Source organism: Jaculus jaculus, chromosome X (genome assembly GCF_020740685.1).
Source record: "Jaculus jaculus isolate mJacJac1 chromosome X, mJacJac1.mat.Y.cur, whole genome shotgun sequence".
NCBI classification, from domain to species: Eukaryota; Metazoa; Chordata; class Mammalia; order Rodentia; family Dipodidae; genus Jaculus; species Jaculus jaculus.
Genome location: NC_059125.1, coordinates 74,186,582 through 74,197,572, shown reverse-complemented (window position 1 = coordinate 74,197,572; position 10,991 = coordinate 74,186,582).

Sequence of the window (10,991 nt, the reverse complement as noted above, 5' to 3'; positions counted from 1 at the left end):
CCTATCCTCTGAGAAACTGTTAACTGCCTATAAATCCTCATGGAAGATTGTGACCTCATGAAAGCCTCCCCCTACCAACTGTTAACTGCCTATATATATTTGGAATGGGAGGATCTCCATGAGCACCTTCCTTCCTCCCACCATCTCTCCTTCCCTCTCTCCCTGTATCCCTCTTTCCTTGATGGGGAGTATTAATGGGCTCATTCTTCTGTAGGCCTCCTACAGGTTAATCACAGTTGCTGTGGACTCAAGATGGCAATGGCTTAATTATGCCTGAAGGATAGAGTTCCCCAATAGCCTATGATGAAGGATCCAGAGATAGGATTTAATCACATTTTCTTTTTTTAAAATATTCTTTACCAAATAGATATCTTTATATTTATATCCTTCTTTACATCTGTCTCTCATACTTGTTATTGGTTTCTTTTTACCTTGTTTCAATCTTTGATACAATGAGACAGAGCAGCATTATGAATACAATTACTAACTTATTAAAGGGACTTTAATTGATGTTAGATTTATCAAAGACTGAAGCAAATTAAAATGAGCTGCTCACATATTGCTAAACCACAAGGCTGTCACCTATTTAAAGTCTAGTTACACCTTATTGCTTCCTGGATTATATAAAAAATAAAAGACCTTTTACATTTATTTTTTCTTGGTGTCATGTAAATCTAAGAGTTATAGAATGGTACCAAAGCAACAAAGATTCAAATGATATTGGACAACAAAACTATCTTTTTTTTTTAAAATTTTTATTTATTTTTATTTGAGAGCGACAGACACAGAGAGAAAGACAGATAGAGGGAGAGAGAGAGAATGGGCACACCAGGGCTTCCAGCCTCTGCAAACGAACTCCAGACGCGTGTGCCCCCTTGTGCATCTGGCTAACGTGGGACCTGGGGAACCGAGCCTCGAACCGGGGTCCTTAGGCTTCACAGGCAAGCGCTTAACCGCTAATCCATCTCTCCAGCCCAACAAAACTATCTTAACAAGAAAAGGTGAAAGGATAGAAAATACACAAAGTGCCAAACATTTGATATTAGTCATATGATTGCAGCTAAAGTTTCAAAAGTTATTTTTCCATAAGGTGACAACAAATGTCTACTATTTCTAGAAGACTGGGTTGGGGGTAAAGTTCATAGGTGACAGGTTAGACATAAAGCAATATTCTCTGTATTTTCTTTTAACCAGACAGCTAGCTAGGTATAGCCAGTGTCTGTGAGGATTTTGGGACAACTTTAGCATTATAGCCTCAATGCACTTGTTCTGTTAACCTGTGAAGATAAGTCATCTGTGGTCATTAAGCCTCCCTTCTGGGGTTTTGTTCTGTACAATTTTAGTGTTCTGTGCTACTGGGACAAGGACTAGGTTATATTCCCAAAGATGAGGAATTTGCTCAATATTAACCCTTTAATTATTATTTATTATATTGCCCTTTAGGTAAGTATCACATAGAACACAGCAGGATATAAGGGTGCCCACCCAAAGATAGCCATAGCAAGTGGGCCAGATGGGAAGTCAGACCTTGAGAAATCCTTTAATGTCCTCCAACTTAAGAGGTGGTCTAGGACTGGAAAGATGACTTAACAATTAAGGAAGGCATTTGCCTGTGAAGCCGAAGGACTCAGGTTCGATTCCTCAGGACCCACATAAGCCAGCTGCACAAGGTGGTTCATGCGTGTGGAGTTCGTTTACAGTGGCTGAAGACCCTTGTGCACCCATTCTCTTTCTCTGTATCTCTCTTTCTCTTCGCCTCTTTATATAGCTCTCTAAAATAAATAAACTTAAAAAATAAAAAAAGAGTTGGTCTAGGCTGAAATAAACTGCATACATTCAACCTTGGGGGGATGGTAGTTCCAACATTACAGTGAATTAGGAGTCTGATCATGTGATAAAGTTTGACATTACAAGATCAAGGGCCCAGTCCAAGAAGGGCTTGTAACTATTGCCTGGAACAATGGCAATGGTATGAAGCAGCAGCCTGACCTTGGAATCTATAGCCCAAGGAGTTTCCTTTTAAAGACCACTGCTAAGATGAAACTGAATCCTTAAAAACACAACAGAAAATGAATCTGAGTAAAAGTCAGAATGAATACTGCAACCATAAGATTTAAGTAGAAGGAATCTATAGAGGGGAGAGTTTTCCAAGTTGCTCTTGCATTTTTATCTAAGTCATAGAGCCATAAAGATGTTACTGGACAAATGCTCTCCTTGGGTATTCCCATCTTGAAGGAAAACATCAGCTAAGAGATACAGCGAATTTAAAAGAAAGTTTATTTAGCAAAAAAAAAAAACAAAAACAAAAACAAAAACAAAAAAACAAACAAACCAAAAAAAAAAAAAAACCAGACAAAGTACACTTTAGAGAAAGATTGAAGCTGGCTGATCAGAAAAGAGTGTACTAGTCCATTAGGTTCTGTATTGTGGTATTTTTAAAAAGTTCCCCTAACTCTTCTGATATCATTGTTATATTTTCCCATTCCATACTACTTTCATTTCTTCCTACTATGACATACATGTTTTGAGGTCAAGATACCTTCCCTGTTTATTGGGACATTCATTGATGAACATGTATGCTTGTTCTTAAAATGCTCTAGCACCTTAATGTCTGATATGGCAGGAAAAACCTAGCAAGAGACACAGTTAACCAGATGTAGCTATAGTTTTCTTTGTTGATTAATATTTATTTCCCTATCTTGTCAAGATATGCCTAACTGTAAAAGGAGTGGAAAGCACTGGTAAGCAGGTATAGATTACAAAATTCTAAGGCCTGACACCAATGATACATCTCCTCTAGACTCCACCAGCTGGGGATCAAGTATGAGGCATAATGCCAAACACAAAGGCTATAAGGCACATCTTACATTCAAACAAAACCAATTCCTGAAAAATTGGCACCATGTGGATGACCCTTTTTCTGTTACCAGCTCAAGAGGTACCCAGTTCCCACTGGACCATGGCTGCAATAGTCAGTCTGTGAGTGCCTGTGTAGCTGAAATAGGAAAAGTTTTTCCTGGGAGACCAAACTAGAGGAGGACACCTATGAGATTCTTTTAAGGTACTTTCTTTCTATGTCTTTTAAATTAATTTGTATTTTAACAAATCCAAAGACCCTGGGGCCTTTGATGGGAGAGGTCTCAAGCTCAGGGCACCTTTCCTATTTGCTCCAGGGCAAAGTTTGTAATATCTCTTTAATAACTAGCCACTTGCTGCTTCTTTCTAGCTGATGTGACAATATGTGAAGCCTTGTTGCTTGTTCTTTCCTGTGTGTATTTTGGTATTTTTTCAATAATAAAAAGTAAAAGCAAAGGCAAACAATATCCAAGCAGTCTCTAGGATGGCTAGGTCTTCAATAAACATGCTATGAATGTTTATATAATAAAAATAAACAAAATGTCCCCTACAGGTTAATGTTTTGATTGCTTGGTCCGCTACTTGTAACACTATTTGGAAAACTGTGGAACCGTTAGTAGGTATAGCCTGGATGGTGAAATTAAGTCACTTGAGAAATACCTGTGAAGTTTACACTGTTCTGGGTTCTGATCTAGAATTTTCTGCTTCCTGGTCCACTGTGATAGAAGTAACATACTGCTATGGGGTTGTTATGCCTTGCTTTCTCTGCCATGGTTTCTGAAACCATCAGCAAAAATAAAGCTTTCTTCTCTTAAGTCTTTTTTTTTTTTTCCCTGCCAGTTATCTTGTTATAGTGATTAGATCCTGCTAACCACTTTGAGGGTATTTTTCTGATTACCTGAAGAACTGTCCTAAAATCTCCATAGTTTCCCAATCTCTCTACAGGCCAAGTCTAGTTCTTCAACACTTGGTCCTTTGGGGAGGATCTAGATGCAACATAAATCAACAGTCATCTCTATTTTTGGTTTCTGTTCCCATTTAATGTATTTTTAATCCTTTGTTTCCAATGGATTTGTGTCAGTGTTGATAAAGTGAACTTCCCTTTCGCAGCATATAATGGGGTCTTGTTTCTTAGTATTTCAATCTTATATGTATCTTTCTGCTGAGGAATTTAACCCGCTTACATTCTAGGTTATCATTAATACGTAAGGATGTGCTCTTGGCATTTTAGAAAATATGTCCTGATTGCTTTGCACATTATTTGTTCCTCTTTTCATATTGCTTGTCTTTGTGGTGGGTTATTTCTATCAAGAAAAGTTCAGGGTATTTTTTCTTGTTCATTTTTTTGTTTTGAAATTTAGTTTTATTTTTCATATATTCTTGTAATGGTACTTACCATACTTTAAAATCTAAATATAGCTCTAGCCTATTTCTTATAGGGCTATTCTACTTTGAAGGATTCCCTCAGTTTTTGTTTGTTCAGATAAACTTAATTTTCATTGTTTTTCTTTTTTTCTGAAAGAGCGTTGAAAGCTATAGCATTGAAACTTTTAATATATCATCCTATTATTTCCTGGTTTAAAAGATTTCTATTAAGTAATCTGATGCTAGTATAATAGGGACTCTTTAAATTATTGGCTGAGTGACTAATATAATTTGGTTATGACTTTTATGGGCTAAGTCTACTTCAGGTCATTTGCTCTCTTTAGAGCTGAATGTTTATATCTCTTTCAAGTACTGAGAAATATATATATATATATATATATATATATATATATATATATATGTAGTTATAATTATTTGAAGTAGTGTCTTAGTGTCTCATTCTAGCCCAGGCTGATCGGGAACTTATTCTGCAGTCCCAGAACGGCCTCAAACTCATAGTGATCCTCCTACCTTTGCCTCCTGAGTGCTGGGATTAAAGGCATGCAGCATCATGTCCAGCTTGAGAATATCTTAGATGTTATTTCATTAATACACTTTTTTCATCTCTAGAACAGCCAAAATGCAAAAAATATATTCTCCTCCATGTCTTCCGTAAGTTATGGAGACTAATTATTTTACTTTTCTTTTTATATGACTGTGTTATTCCAAATGTTCTATCTTACATTTCAGATATTTTGTTTGTGTAGACTACTAAGATTTTGAATTTATTACTTGTATTTTTATTTAAGTTGTAATTTTTATTTTCAATATTTCTGTTTGCTCCTTTTTTGTAATATATATCTGTGTTCTGAATTTGACACTCATAAGTTTTCTCCCATTTCATTGATTTGTCTTTTTTGACATATTAATGATATAATGAGGATAAAATTTTAACAATTTATTTTCAGATACTTTATGAATTTCCTTTTCTTTTAACTCTGTTTCAGCAGAATTATTTTGTTCCTTGGAGGTCTCATCATCCTTAAATTTTCATGCTTCATTTATCTCTATTGATGTCTGTGATCTGACCTGAGTCAGCTATTATAATTTTACTGAGCAACTTTTCTCATGGAAGACTTTCCTCTGGATAGTTCATAGGTTGTCAGGTAGATAGAAGTTTTGAATTTGGTTCAAATTTACTTTGGAGTATAGCTGCCATGATATTTCTTTATAGTCAATGTCAGCCATGTCTGTGAATGTCTTAATGGAGTAGATTGTGAAGTATTTATGAAGGTACTAGCACAACTTCAGTGGACATGAGCCATCAGTGGTACCTTACATCCGGTCCTGGGCTGTTGTCAAACATCAATTTCCAATTACAATGAGGCCACATATAACAGCAGTTGCAGGACCAGGAAAATGAATTACATGTAAGCACTTACTTGGGTCTTCTAAACATGACTGCTAATAGAAACAAGGCTATTGAATAATGTTGTCAGTGAGGGCTCAAATTATGTGTGTCACTCATGTCCATAAGCTCTAAGGGCAAAACAACCTGTGGAGTTGGCAGCAATCATATTTGGGGCGCATACAATACCTGGGAAGAGTCTAGTCTTTGAAGTGAACTTTCATGTAAAATTGTCTTCACCAGTGGCAACAATAGCATTATGTGCATGGGGCTATAGGTGGATGTGTGCTCAAGCTCTCTAAGAGTGAATACTGGGTTGTATAGTTGTCTCAACAGTTAAGGCACTTGCCTGAAAAGTATAACAATCCAGGTATGATTTCATAGTACCCACATAAAGCCAGATGCACAAAGTAGAACATGCCTAAAAAGTTCATGTGCAGTGGTTGGAGGTCTTGATATGCCCATTCTCTCTGTCTCTCTCCGTTTGCTTGCAAATAAATAAATAAAAATATTAGATAAAAGAGTTACTGTCAATAAAAATTGGGCTTCTGGAGGTATGGCTATACTATTAGTTCTGATCTTTCAATTTTTAATTATTTAAATTGTGTAATTTTATATTGTTATTATGCAGTACTTAAAATAGTCTTAGGAAGTGATAGACAAATGTGAACAAGTAGCCAAGAGAGTTTACACTTCAACTATTCAATATACTATCTATCTCAGAAATATTCTGCAGCTTAAAGTAAGCTAACAAAATATTTCATTAGGACTAGCTTTAGTAGAAAAGCAATAGCTCACCATTAAATTTCCATTTTATTGGTTTTTTTGTTGTTGTTTTTTTAAATTTAATTTATTAGTTTTCATTTCAGTGAATACAGGCAGTTTGGTACCATTGTTTAGGCTCATCTGTGATCTACCCCCTCCCATTAGACCCTCCTTGTTATTGAAAATGGGTCGTGCATTGTGGAGTTAGCCCCCAGTTATTAGTATGATAAATGTCTCTGAAAATCATGACCCAACATGTAACTCTGACATTCTTTCCGCCCCTTCTTCCGCAAGATTTCCCTGAGCCATGTTGGGTTCATTTTTGGTCTGCTTCAGTGCTGAGGTGTTGGGGGCCTCTAAGGCTCTGGCTCTCTGATTTGGTAGGAGTTGATTTTTCTCTGCATTGATCTCCTTCCCCTTTGTGCTGGTATCCGGTTCACAGGAAAACATCACCCTTGCTTATTTCGCCACTTGTCCTTAGTTTCAGTTGGGCCCCTTTTGAGGTATGTTGGGGCAGCTCTCTTCTTAGGATCTGCATCTATCTGGAAAAGAGAAGCAGATTCTCCAACGGAGAGTAAGTTAGCACCCAGAAAATTGAGATAACACTTACTTTTTTGATAGACAGTTTGATAGGTGTAGGCCCTCTTATACCCCGTGATTGATGGTAGCTTGATATTGTAGAGTGGGCTTGTGTTTGGGTATGGTTCTGACTTGTTTCCCAGCTCCAGCTAAGGGTCTAGTACCACTGAGTGGATCAGTTAGCCAAATCAAGAGCAATTGATTCCTCACCATGGCTGTGTACCACTATTGCACTTGTGTGGGCATCACATCCAGTTATTTGTTGCTAATTAGGTTAAACAATGTGTTGCTTGGACAGATCTTGGTCATTTCCCCCAGTTGCCTATGTAGCGCCTTCTGGCACTAGACATGCTGACTGTCTGGGGACTGACTCTCTCCTGGCTTCCAGCCATGTCATTCCATTTTACGCGTCAGCTGTGTATGGAGTATTCAGCAATAGGGTCTTATCACTGGCCTTTGGTGGGTCATCAAGTACTCTGACAGAAGTCTGTCATTGTTTTGGGAAACCTTGTATGTTTCTCTGATCAAAAGCTCATTGTGGATGGTAGGCCCAAGCTGGAAGTGGGGGTTACAGGTCAGTGTCCACTAAGAAATTGAGGAAAAAGATAACTAATATACAAGAGTTAGAGAGGAGAGAGATAGAGGGGAGAGGGGGAGAGGGAGGGAGGGAAGATGTAGGAGTTTTAGGTCAGTTTTGATCCTACCCTCTCCAGTGTCTTGTGGTTCAGGTGTTTCCTGTAAGGGTCTAGTGAAGGTTCAGCCATTTGGTCTGTCTTTTAGGAAGTAGAATTTTATGGTACCATTGCTGTTTGGGTCCGGATTACTGTTTTCCACCCTTTGATTCCCTCCCTGCCCTCCCATCCACCTTATTGTCTAGTCCATGAGGTGCTTGGTGGGTATGTAAGGCATCTTGGGCAGATTCAGGTTAGGTGTTGCAGATGAGTGAGACTATGTGTCGATTTTTTTTCTGTGATTGGGTAAGTTCACTGAGAATGATCTGTTCCAGGTTCAACCATTTTTCCTCAAATTTCTTTATGTCGTTTTTTCTTACTGCTGTATAGAATTCCATTGTGTAGATATACCACATCTTTGTTATCCATTCTTCTAATGATGGACATCTGGGTTGATTCCAGCTTTTAGCTATTACGAATTGAGCTGCTACAAACATGGTTGAGCAAATCTCTCTGGCTTTTGGTTTGAAGGTTTTAGGGTACATGCCCAGCAATGGTATAACTGGGTCTGTTGGTATTTCTATAGTCAGCTTTTTTAGGAGTTTCCATATTGCTTTCCAAACTGGTTGTACCATCCTGCATTCCCACCAACAGTGAATGAGTGTCCCTGCTTCTCCATATCCTCGCCAGTATTTATTTTCATTTGACCTTTTGATGATGGCCATCCTTATTGGGGTAAGGTGGAATCTCATAGTTGTTTTAATTTGCATTTCTCTGATGATTAGGTATGATGAACATTTTCTTAGGTGTGCTACATGGGTGACTGGGGGAAAATGACCAATATCTCTCCAAGCAGCTCATGGTCTAACCTATTTAGCAGCAAATAACCTGTTGTGATGCCCACACAAGTGCAATAGTGGCACACAGCCATGGTGGGGAACCAACTGCTCTTGATTCGGCTAACTGATTCCCTCAGTGGTACGGGACCCATAGCTGAAGCTGGGAAACAAGTCAGAACCATATCCAAACATAAGCCTGCTCTCCATTATCAAGCTACCATCAATTGTGGGCTACAAGAGGGCCTACACCTATTAAATTCTCTATAAAAAAGTAAGGGTTATCTAATTTGTCCTGGTGCTAACTTACTTTCCATTGGAGAATCTGCTTCTCTTTTTTAGATAGATGTAGATCCTAAGGAGACAGCCACCCTATCATATCTCAAAAGGGCCCTGGCTGAAACTAAGAAAAATTGGCAAAACAAGCAAGGGTCCTGTTTTCCTGGTGAACCAGATACCAGCACAAGGGTGAAGGAGATCAACACAGAGAAAAATCAACTCTTACCAAATAAGAAGGCCAGAGACCCAGAGGCCACAACACCTCATCACTGAGGTAGACCTAAAAGGAACCCAAAATGGCTCAGGGAAATTTTGTGGAAGAAGGGGGCAGAAAGAATGTTAGAGCCACATGTTGGGTCAGGATATGCAGAGACATTTATCTTACCCATAAGTGTGGGCTAACCCCACAATGCATGACCCATATGCCTCAACAAGGAGGGGCCAAGGGGAGGGTATAGGTCATGGATGAGCCTAATAATGGTACCAAACTGACTGTATTTGCTGAATACAAAACTAATTAATAAAAAAAACACTGTGTACAAATATTTTTAAAGGATCCTAGGGGCATATGCAAGAGAAAGAAAAATAGACAAATGGAATTACATTCAGTTAAGTATTTCAGCACAGTAAAGGTAATTATCATCTGAGTTAAGAAAACACTAGCAGAAAGGGAGTGAATATTTACAAAATGCATTCATCTGATAAAAAACAATATGTAGACTTCCAGTCAAGATGGAATTTACTTAACCACGCTTCATCTCACGAGGAAGGAAAGTCAAGATCTTTGGCTTCTTAGGGGTTGTAGATCTTAGTAGAACTCCAGTGATAGGCTGCAGAGGAGCATAGTAGGCTAGCTGCTGATTCCCATGCTCTCGGGTAGCCCACCAGTCCCCCAAACTCCACAAGCAGCCTTCCCAGCTGCCCTGCCACTAGGTCCCTCCTGCAGTACCAGCAGGCTACCTGGTCCCAGGCCAGAGGATAGTATTCCCCCTCCATCCCAGCAGTTTTCCTCCACTAAGATCCCCCCTGCGCCATCCCAGCTGCTGCCCCACTGTGAGTGGACCAGGTTCCTCCTGCAATACCAGCAGGCTATTCAGGCCCAGGCCATTAGGCTAGCATTCCCCCACTTTCCCATGAATTTCCCACCACCCAGATCTCACTGCAACCTCTGCTGTATCACCAGCCACCCTGCTATATGCAAACCAGGTCCTCCTGCATTTTCTGTAGGCTACTCAGAACCACGCCAGAAAGCTAGCTTTCACCCTCCCTCCTGTGGCCCCCCACTTCCTGCCACCAGGACTACTGCCCATCCCTCCACATCACCTGAAATGCAGCAGTCACATATCCCTGCCTCGCCATGTCACAGGACTCAGAAGTCCCATCCACCCCCCTGCTCCACATACCCAATGCAGCCCCTTGTTCCATCTCCTCATGCCTCAGCATAACAGGACCCCACAAACCCATCCTACCCCTCCATCATCCCACTGCAATGCCAATCTGCTTTGTTCCATCCCCTCTTACTCCCTGTTCCCTAGGGCCAACTGAGACACAGTCTCATACCCCAATCATCAACCAACAAGCAGGTCCTCAGGCCCACAACAGAGCCTTTCAGGCTCTTTCAATCTGGGCAGACAGGACCCATTGCCATCAGAAGCCTAATTGAGGCAAATATAATAGGAAATTATCAAATAAGACACTTTAAGGGCAAACTATAAATTAAATAAGATTCCTACACTGTAATGTGCAGACAACAGTACAAAAGGAATAACATTAAAAATCAAATGCCCATAAATCCAACAAGGTCACCTAGTCCCACAATGGAAGTCTCTAATCAAAACATAGAAGAGACAACAGGATCAGAATCCCAAAATGAAGATACAAGCTATGCAGACCTGGCCAAGCAATTAGGAGAATTAGCAGAAAATCAAAAAAAGTTACAGTAATTGTATGAATGGTGTCCTTGCTAGATTAGACCTAGTAGAACAGAACCAGGAATGGTTCCAAAGACAGTTAAATGATCTGAAGGAGAGCAAAAAAGAAAAAGAGGACCTCAAAAATGAGCTGGCTAAGCATAATGAAGACATAAATAAATGCACATATGAATTCCAAGGAGCATTAAGAAAATCAAAAAATGATGTGAAAAGGAAACTCAACAGAGGGATGGATATTATACATAAAAAGTCATTAAAAATACCCCACAAATTAAAATGAAGAAGTCCAAAACTCTATAGA